At 37.5% G+C, this 10,741-nt stretch overlaps 1 protein-coding gene across 1 annotated transcript in view; it reads right to left on the bottom strand.

The window, feature by feature from the left end:
- Positions 1-429: 429 nt before the first annotated feature.
- LOC111582237 (cadherin-related family member 1) overlaps positions 430-10,741 on the bottom strand; it is a 34,364-nt gene continuing 24,052 nt past the window's right edge. The window contains exons 17-18 of the transcript XR_008599569.1: positions 2,085-8,831; positions 430-923 (exon numbers count right to left, since the gene is read on the bottom strand). The gene's annotated coding sequence lies outside the window, so the exon portion shown is untranslated. The remainder of the gene's footprint in view (positions 924-2,084; positions 8,832-10,741) is intronic.

Raw genomic sequence — 10,741 nt, 5'->3', positions numbered from 1 at the left:
TTCAGTGTCATCCATCCATATTAAAGTGCAGTTACCCAAAATGTTTGTTGCATGAGCTCCAACAAAACCTGTCCAGGTAGAAGGCCACTTTGACAAACAGGAAGTGGAAGATTCCAAGCAGATTTATAGAAGGGGGAACCGGACTGTACTAAGTTTGGTCGAGTATAGAGGGGTGTTTTGTGGGCTTTTTAAGGCTGATAATGATTATTAGTAAGACATTTGGAGTAGATATTCATTTGCAGTAAATGAAAGTATTTAAAATCTTGGAGTTAAACTTAGAAGAACACAAACTAACAGAAAACTTTGTTGATACGTTTTTGTTTTGTTTACAGATGTTAAAGGAGTTTTATTCATGACGTATAACCAATCAAATCACTCCAGAAGACAGAGCGACCACAGGTAGATAAAGGTTCAGAGCCAAAGTAGCGCCATTTTTAAATGTATTTATTACCGTAAATCAGTAACAATAAAATACTGATAATCAGTAAATCAGTCAGTCCACAATTACTACAATTCTACAATGTATGTCTCTTTCCTTTGACTTGTTATTTGTACAATATACAATGTATATGATGCCGTTTTTTTCATCCCAAAGGCTATACTATGATGTTTTCTAAGAGACATACCATGCTACTCTGGTTGTTCTGGCCCTGCACTCCTCCTCTGTTGTTTTCTGGATTGTACTCAGTTGCATGTCTTCGTCCACCCGGCCTCCGTTGACTCGTCCCGCCTGCCGTCTCTGGAGCTGAAGCTGGATTGGAACAGACCAAAGTACAGTCCAATCACGATGCCAGCTGCCTCTCAAAAGGCTCCTTCATCTGGCAGGTGGCGGCACTTCTTCTGAGGGGAAGCTGAGCTGGCCCGGCAGAACTTTGGGGATGTGTTCCAGTGGTTGGTGGATGTGTGGGGAGATAGAGAGGGACCTTTGAATTGTTCACAAAGGAAAACAGGGAACCCATTGGTAGTTTTAGTTTAGGGTGCTACTGCGGCGTGTTATTGGGTTTTAATTATCTTTTACTTTGTTCCTGGTTGGAATGCCCATCAATGTCAACATGAAGTTCACTTTTAGTTCTGTTTATTTATTTTTATTTTACTAACACCCATTTGCTTTTAACCCCCTCACATGTTGTGTTGTTATAAACTTACTCTTTCAAATAAATACTCATCTAACCCTCTGGAAACCAGCGTTTGGACTGTTTTTGTGTTGCTCCTCACCTACTTCAGACAGCCAGGACATAACAACGTTTTGTGGACTAAAGGCTAAACTATGACGTTTTTAGAGCGACTTGCTATGCACTGATGTTTTTAGAGTGACATGCTATACTATGACGTTTGTTGGACCAAAGGTTATACGATGACGTTTTTTGAGCGTCATGCTAAACTATGACAATTGTTGAGCGACATGCTATACTATGACTTTTTTGGACCAAAGGCTATACTATGACAATTTTAGAGCAACATGCTATACTATGACGTTTTTTGGGTGACATGCTAAGCTATGACAATTGTTGAGCGACATGCTATAGTATGACCTTTTTTGGGCCAAAGGCTATACTATGACGTTTTTACAGCGACATGCTATACTATGACGTTTGTTGGGCGACACGCTATACTATAGGCTTTCTTAATTGACACATCACTACGACTTTTTTTGTTTTAGTTTTTTTTTGTTGTTTTTTAGCAACATATAAGAATTTGAACAGTTTTAAAAATTACTGTACTTTTACTTGTGCAATGAAATATTATCCTATGGCATTTTTTAGACGACATATTATACTCTGATGCTTTCTTGAATAACATACTATTTTGACAATATCCTGCACTATGACATTTTTGGAACCACATATCGTACATGACAATTTTAGGCAACATCCTATCATTTTGCGCTTTTTGAACCACATAAAAATCTATGGGGTTTTTTGCCAACATGCTATATTATGAACTACAGGCCATACTATGTTATTCTTGAAAAGTATACTATACTTTGACGTTTTCTGAACTACATCCTATAATCTAGATTTTTTTCTGTTTTGTTTTTTGACGGGATTACCACAGACCCGACTGTGAACACTGTTGACACCCACCTCAGGGAGACGCTGTCTAAGATCTCAAGGCTGCTTGGTCGTGGTCTTTCTGGTCCTGCTCCAGAACGCCTTCATCAACTACATCTTCTTTTGAAGAGGCCCTCAGATGCTGCGATCTCTGACCTTCAGGAGGAACTGTTACTTTCACTCTGTAACAAGACGGCGGTTATTTTAAAGACCCAGCTCCTGGCGACTTTGAGTGAAAATTTAACATCCATCAAAACAGAACTACAGACAGTTAAATCTGAGCTGTCGGTCAGGATTTCAAACATCAAGTCCGACCTACTGACAACACAGAACCTTAATCTTACTGTTTTAGTCACATTTAGATTTTCTTAACGTTATATTAACGTGAACCAGCGTCTCCATGAACAGTTTTATTCACTAAATGCACTACATTACAGTAACACAACACACTTCAGCTGTTTACATGAAACTCAACACAAACATCGTTAGCTTGATGCTACGTTAGTTTATGCTACGATAGCTTAATGCTACGTTAGCTTTAATCAGACTACGACTGAGCAGCTAGCTCGGTTAGCATCGCTAACAATAAAACTAATATTTACCAGATGCTAACTCTCTTCTCTGGTCAACACACACAGAAATAAACTCCACCAACATCTTGACTGCATGGCACACATTATATCTGACACTACAGCTGCATATAAAGTACATTAAAAGCGGCACCGATACGAAAATAAACATTAACTTACCGAACTATCAGAGTCTTTTCAGTGTCTGCTGGTAGAATCAGCCGAAGGCAGAAAACTGGTTAAAACAAGCCAACGGGCAGGAAAACTGTCTGTGGAAAATGTTCTGCTGCTGCACCGATAAATAAACCAACAGTTATTATATCAGAATTAATCCAAATGAGGAGAGCAGAGTCTCTGCTGCCTCCTCCGTAGGACCTGTCAATCATTCCAGACCAGACTGTCAATAAAGTAGCCCCGCCCCCTGGCTTCGCAAAACTTTAACGCTCTCTATAAAAAAAATCAATATTGATTTATTTTAAGATCGGCCACCTGATCTCTCATTTTGGCCATGAAAACTAACGAAAAAAATGATATACAGTCAATGCACCATGCTCTGTTTGGCTCCACACTTGCTGATGACCACTTCCGGTCTCAGAAAATGAAAAAACGGACCTTTTTTCGTTTCTGTCACTTGCTGATTTTACTTTTTTGTTATTCTAAATATGAAATGAAAATCAAAGCATTTTTAAAATTTCGTGTATCCCTTTTTGATAATGAAAAGGAAAAATGCCTTGTATTTCATTTTTAATTTTTGTATTTTGAAACGAAAATCAAATAACCACTTGTTTTTTGTTTTTCAATACCCGTTTCAGAACGGAAAATCCAATTGCCAAAATATACACGGACCAGTTACATTTTCTTTTCTTTCTAGGAAATTTATATCCTTCATCACTAAATTTCTACAAGTTAAAAGACTCCAAAGCAAACGTTTTGGCACCTTGCATGGTCAGTACTTAGTAAGGCAACTTTTTGGCAAGTGTAACAGCTTGTAAATACTTTCCTTAGCAACTAAGATTCTTCCAATTCTTGTTTAAGGGGAATTTCACTCGTTCCTCCTTGCTTAAGCTCGTCTGAGGACTTTTGTCAGATTTTTGTTGATGTTCAGGTCAAAGGACTGTGAGGACCATTGCAAAACCTCCAGCTTGTGCCTCTTAAGGTAAACTATTGTAGATTTAGAAGTTTGTTTTGGATCATTATCCTGTTGTAGAAGCTATCCTCCTCAGTGATGTTTGCTTCCATTTTTTCAAGAATATCCTTGAGGATAAATAAGGTTCCATCTTATCATATTGAGACAAATAAAGTCTGAAATGTTTTCCATTGGCTGCTGAACAGTTGGTGCTCTTCTCATGAAATTCTGCACCCTTATCTGCACACATACCGTTGCTTAATCTGGCCAAAAAGTTCTGTTTCTAAAATGTCCCAGGAATACTTAGATGCTCAATTGCAAACTTCTGCTGCCAAATTTTGCATTGAATGCAGGAAAGGTTTTGTGCTGATGACTCTTCCATGAAGGTCATATTTGTGCAGGTGTTGCTGTGCAGCAGAACAGTGAACTCTCATACCAGGGTCTTATTAACCTTCCCGAAAGTCTTTACCAGTCAAACAGGTAGTTAGCTGTTCTCTCTGAAGGTTTTCTTGGTCTTCCAGACCTGACCATATAAACAATCATGTCTTAAGTACATTAGGAACTGAGGGAACAGCTACCTTAAAGCATTTTGCTATATTCTTATAGTTTCTCCTGCTTTGTGGGCATTAATTGTTTTAATTTTTAAAGTTAGAGCAGTCTAAACTGCTGAGAGGAGTCCATGGCAGCTAACTGTTGGGACAACGGTTGAGGGATCAAAGTATTAACTAGAAAAGCACTCGGAGAGTGCAGTACTCCGTCAAGGTTGCTCAGTTCACTAAAACGTCAAAGTTTAGACACACTAAACTGACAATTTAGTGATATTTTCAACGACATACTAAACTATGATGTTTTTTCCACGTTTTGGACAACATACTAAACTATGATGTTTTTTGGGCCCTTTTGTTGGTTTTATTCAATAGGTATGTAGACAGGAAAGCAGGGAAGATGTGCAATGAAGGGCCACAAGCTGGAGTCAAACTTGCACCTGTGATGCAGTCCTGTTTATGAGACACCCTCTCAACCAATTGAGCTACCTGGGCACCTGTTTTCCACTTGTTGGACGACATACTGAACAATGACATGTTTGTGATATTTTGGTCCGCATACTAAACTATGACATTTTTGTCAAAGTTGTTTTTTGGGCCTTGTTGTTGGTTTTATTCAATAGGTAAGTAGAGAGGAAAGCAGGGAAGACCTGCAGCAAAGGGCTATGAGCTGAAATCGAAATTGCGTCTCTGACAGAGTCGTGTTTATGAGTCACCCTCTCAACCAGTTGAGCTACCTGGGCACCAGTTTACGACATGTTGGACAACATACTAAACTATGACATTACTGTGATATTTTAGACGACATATGACATATGACGACATATGACGTTTTCGTCACATTTTGGCCAACTTACTAAATTACTAGAAAAGCACTCAGAGAGCGCAGTACTCCGCCAAGGCTGCTCAGTTGACGTGTCATTTCTGATGGATGAAATATTTAATAAAAAATGAACTTGTGCTGAGCACAGGCACGTGTTATGTATGTGAATGTTATGTATGGTTACCGAATCACGTGTAAATTACTCTTATAAAGGTCAGTTGATCAGTTCATCACTTTTGCAAAGCCTTTGTTTTGCTAGTGTTAAAATAACTGTTCCCTCCATGCTTTTATTTTGAAGGCGTATTTTTTTTTTTAATGTTACGGGCTTTTATTTTGTCACCATTCCAACGGCACAGGAAATGTTTATGTAAGAAGCGGTCTCTTGACATGACAAAGACGCCGAAAAGTCCGAAAATTCACATGAAGTTGAAAGAAAACGGTTCCAGCTGTTGCTGTCTAGTAAAGGATGTGTCTAAACTTAGAAGCAGCTGGAATGGAGACAAGCTCTGACAGTGTTTCCTGAAGAAAGGAGTGAAGGACAGAAAGGTGAATTTGTGTTCAAAATAAGGCTGACGGCTGAACGTAAATAAAGGCTTTGTGAAACATCAGGAGCTTCACCATGGTCTGGCTGGGTTTTGCTACATACATGACCTAAATATGTAGCGGGACTCAGAAACATCCCACAGTTTAATCATTTGTTCCTTGGATGATTTCCACTGATGTCAGTCATTTTGTAGTAGGATCGCAATCATGTGATTGTCAGCAGGTAACTGACACAGTGTTCACTTGTTGTCATGGTTACAGCCGGCAGCTATATCTGGCAATGGGAAATCCTTAACAAAGCCGTGGATCCAGACTATAAGCCGCATCACTGTGGAAATTTAATGAGGTGGTCCTTGTGTCATTTCTGACCTCCACTAAAAATTTAGTCCATTTTTGAGTAATGTTTCACACTGACAGACAGACAGATTCACAGACAAACGTACGCCGATCGTCACATAACTCTGTCGTTCCTTGGCTTTGTAATAAAGCTCTGAAATCTGCATGACTTGGTCTTTCCAAATGTTGACTGTGAACATGCCATAATCGAAACAAACTAATTTGGGTCTGAGAGCTTGGCTGCTATTATCTTAGGGCTCAGATCTCTTGCAAACTTTTGTGTGAAGCTCCTTTCCTCAAAATGGTATTACCTTCTTGTGTGTTGGAGATCAAATTATTCTCTCACTCAACTGTTCATATTAGTCGATTAAATCTTTGCACACTGCTGTAAAGAAAAAAAAGGACCAAAGTTTAGAACAGGCATTTTGGAGGGGCAATTTGACACATGGGCATTAAAACTGCCTTTTTCTCAGCAGAGTGAACCTGTGTACAATAAACTCCTGCAGCATCAGGAAACTCGAATGTTTTCTTGTCTCAGAATAACTGTCTGCAGTGTTGGTGGTCACTGCTAAGATATCACAATACAACATCACAGCACAACTTTTATCTGCTTCACAAACATACATTTCTTGGACCAACATAACATAACAAAAACACTTTATTAACCCCAAAGGAAATTCTTTTGCTAGATATTGCTCAGAAAACAAATTTACATACTGTTAGGAAATGCTGTGCCTAGTATAAAAGCCATAAGGGGTACATACCTTACTGAAAAAATAATGAATAAAAACAAAATGTGTAAGCTAAAATGAGACTATAGAACATAAAAGTCAGAAGGAATACTGGCAATGATAATGAAATAGTAAAACATTACACATGATGATGAAATATTCAGCATGAAATTGGAAGATTTCTCATGAAAAATTAAATATTGCACATTACAATGACACACTGAACCTTTCACTTCCTTCTAATGCCATCTGTTTATTCTGACTGCTATCAACACAAATGAGCAGTGAGTGACTTTGCACTCAAACACCAGCACATAATTACATTTGTTGTAAAGTTTGTGTGTTAAACAAGCTTAGTCACAATGACAAAAGTATTTATATCACGATAATCAACATCTTTTTATAGTTTAATGCCACTGAAGTACAACATATGACAGTTAAATTGGCAGATTACTACACAGTCTCTTTTGTTTCTTTTATTTTGAGCTACAAAAACAGTGGATTTCTCTTCTAAGCAACACCGACTGCAAAAGGTCGAGTAATAAAGTAAGTGAAAGCATCAGGAACCCATTTATTTACTTGTTTATCCTTCTCAAACCGCTGACCAAATAACCCATCTAAACTAGGACAACAGAGAAGTGACCTTTGGCTCCTGCAGCAGCCTGAACCTTTTAAAATGCAACATTTGGGCAAAGTCTGATTGCACCACTAATCTGTCCACAGATTACCACAAACTCATTAACTATGAAGTAATGATGTGTCCCAGTGGACTTATAATACCCTTTTCTCAAACTGCCCATATTGTCCTGAGTGAAGCATCCAGTTCCAGCCTCCGTCACATTCAGCATCTGCTGCTCCGACACATGGGGCCTCAAAACTGCTGATGTCTCACAGATAAACTGACAAGTCGGAGCATCTGATTCATGTATCCGAGTGTTTGCGTGCTGCCCTAAATCCCAACAAGAGGTCTGTAAAAGTCGGAGACTGAGGCAGCAGCGTGACGCTGTACAGGAGCATAAAGCGACACGGTGCCAGTTTCGCAATTCAAATGATTCAATAACACAATCTGTTAATCTACTGCAGCTGAGTGTGGTGAAACAGGTCTGAGCCGACACAACAGTGAATGCAGCGGATTGATCGTCTGGTATAAAGTGGAATCTAAACTTTAGGAAGTTTATTTTTCCATTTTGCACTATTATCGACAAACAAAAAAGATTTACAAGCACTAAAATAACCAAAAACAGTTTTAAATATGGAATAAAATGTGCCAGTTGCATGATATTCCTCATTAAAGTCAGTGCCAGCCTTATTCTAAGGCCAGACATGAGGACAGAACTGTTTTCTTAACTTCTCAGTTGGAATCTCTTCTTCATGTGTAGCTACAAACAAAGCTTAGTAATAAAACCCACAGCTACAGTTGACCTGAATACTCTGCTTCTAATATTTTTCTAAACTGCAGTGGTTAAACATTAGTCCATTGGCACATAGTTAATTACTCCAACATAATCTGTCGGTTTTGCAATGAAACAAAGGTTTCACTGTTGAATTTGCATTCGTACTGAAAAACCTGGAGCAAGATGGCAAAAATGAAACAAGAGCAATTCAGTCTGTTAAATCAACTCCTGTTTGTAGGTTCTGGCAGGCTGGGATGCTTTTATTTTAGTAGAATTTTGGCTTTTTTTTCAACATTTCAGAAGGAAATACTGACGCCAGATGCATTTCTTTGCTGATCTGCTTTTTTATATTTAGTACGATACAGCTAAAACGTGTCTATAATTATGGAAAGTAACTATAAACATGCATTAAAATGCTATGGTGAAAGTTAACTTTACTTGTATTGTAGTATTTTTACACACTACTGTTTCTATTTTTTTCTTTTTCACTGCTGCAGCAAAGCAACAACAAAAAACAGGCCAGTTTAAAAGTTGTAATGTATCCAAACGTCTTCTAGACATGATAGCTGATAGTAAGCTGTTGTTTTTTTTTAATCACATTTCCTATCTCATTTCTTCATTATTTCACCTTGTCTCAGTGTGAAGGTCATATGGGGGAAGATCTGGTGGGGACATGTACAGGGTTGGAGGTTTTCCTGCCTGGGACATCCCTCCTGAGAGAAATGGAACAGAGATGTATTAATAAGAGACAAAGGGATGAGTGGATTAAAGGATTTGAAATCCCGCCCGGCCGTCGTGTCTTTAAACCGCTGCACCTGTGAAAAAACCCTCTGAGACTGTGACAACACATCTGTCAGCCGCAAAGTGTGTCACACTCTGACACACAGTTACACATGAGATGTTTTCTGAGAGATTCTCCACACATTTATAAATAGTACATCATGTAACCACAGTAGTGCTGTTGGTTTAAAACCTGCAGATTATGCTCACATTCTGCAATTTTTGCTTTTGCTGCTGAGGTGGAAATGATGAGAAGGACATCAGTCGAACACAATAGCTCTGCTACTGCTTTTATAAAGCTTTTACATTTTCAGCTTCTGTCTACATTATTAACCCTCTTGTTGTCCTGCAGGTCAAAACTGACCCGTTTTAAAGTTTGAAAATGTGGGCAAAAACAAATATTTTCACAGTGAAACGTCCACATTTTCACCATTTTTGGGAAATCTTTGAACATTTTTTGGTGGAAAAAGAAATGTTAAAAATGTTTCTTAAGAACACTCACAAAAAAATTAACCAAAATCCAGTGAAATTCGCTGGATTTTGGTTGATTTTTTTGTTAATGTTCTTCAAGAAAATATTAGAAGTTTTACTGATATATATGGAATCACTTTAGATATTTTTAGGATTTTTTTGAAGATTTTCACTTATTTTTTGAAAATATTTACAAGAATTTTCTTGCCAAATTTGGATGATTTTTTTTCAAATAAAACTTTCAAGGGAAACTTTTAAGGAATTATTGGAATTTTCTTCTGGAAGGTTTTGCAAATTTTCAGAAATTTGGGGGATTTTTTTTGCTGAATTTTTGTATTTTTTCAGACAAGGAAACAATATTTTTTGGTGCCAGTAAATGAAGACAACAGGAGGATTAAAAGGTGATATTTCTAGTTTATGTTTAATACTCATCTATGCTAAGAGAGAAAATATAAGGAACATTTTTTTAGTATAATTTGCAATTTAACAAAACAGGATAAATCTGTAAGATAAAACAAAACTGTAAATTGATTTATAAACCTTCTTTTATACAGTATATAAACACTACCAATCAAACTTTTGAACACACCTTCCCATTCAATGATTTTATATAATTATTTTCTACTTTGTACATTAATACCGAAGACATCAAAACTATAAAAGAATACATATGGAATTATGTTGTAAACACAAAAGTGTTCATCTTCAGTATTAATCTACAATGTAAGGGACCCACCAGAATAGAAATGTCATCGTAGAACAAATAATCACTAAGAACAGCTTTGTCTTTAAGCAGACCCTACAGCCAGCAGAATACCCTCCACTGCCTAACACAGCCACCAGATCCCCTCATTGCTGGGTCAAGGGTTTGGGCTTTTCCTTTAATTCGTCACCCTTCTGCATGTGTGTAAAATAATGAAATATATACAAGATAAAATTCAGGGTTTATTTAATTTTTCCTTTTTCACCAGAAAATGTACTTATTCGTTGCAAATCTGAGATATTGAACATAAATAGTAGCTGTATTTAGACTGACTAATTAGCTGGATGGGGATGCATAGAGCTACAGAAGTCTCTCCTTATCTTACACCCCTGGCTTTCCTTAGCTGTCCCAATCAAGTAAAGGAAAACAACTGAAAACAAATAGTTTATATAAATTCTATGGTTGGATATTTGAATATAATATCAATAAAGTAAGGGGCACAAAACAATGTACACGCTTAGCAACTCTTCTCTGCCATCTAGTGGCCACTTAAGTTCCAGATATTGTGCAAACTGCATTTAGTGTATGCATTAAATATTTCATAGAATATGTCCAAAAGAAGTTTTTAGACATGTGGCATTAAAAAAACAAACAAGAAACCCCCCAGAA

The sequence above is a fragment of the Amphiprion ocellaris genome, chromosome 18 (assembly GCF_022539595.1).
Source record: "Amphiprion ocellaris isolate individual 3 ecotype Okinawa chromosome 18, ASM2253959v1, whole genome shotgun sequence".
In the NCBI taxonomy this organism is placed as follows: domain Eukaryota; kingdom Metazoa; phylum Chordata; class Actinopteri; family Pomacentridae; genus Amphiprion; species Amphiprion ocellaris.
This window is presented reverse-complemented; position numbering and strand designations above follow the sequence as displayed.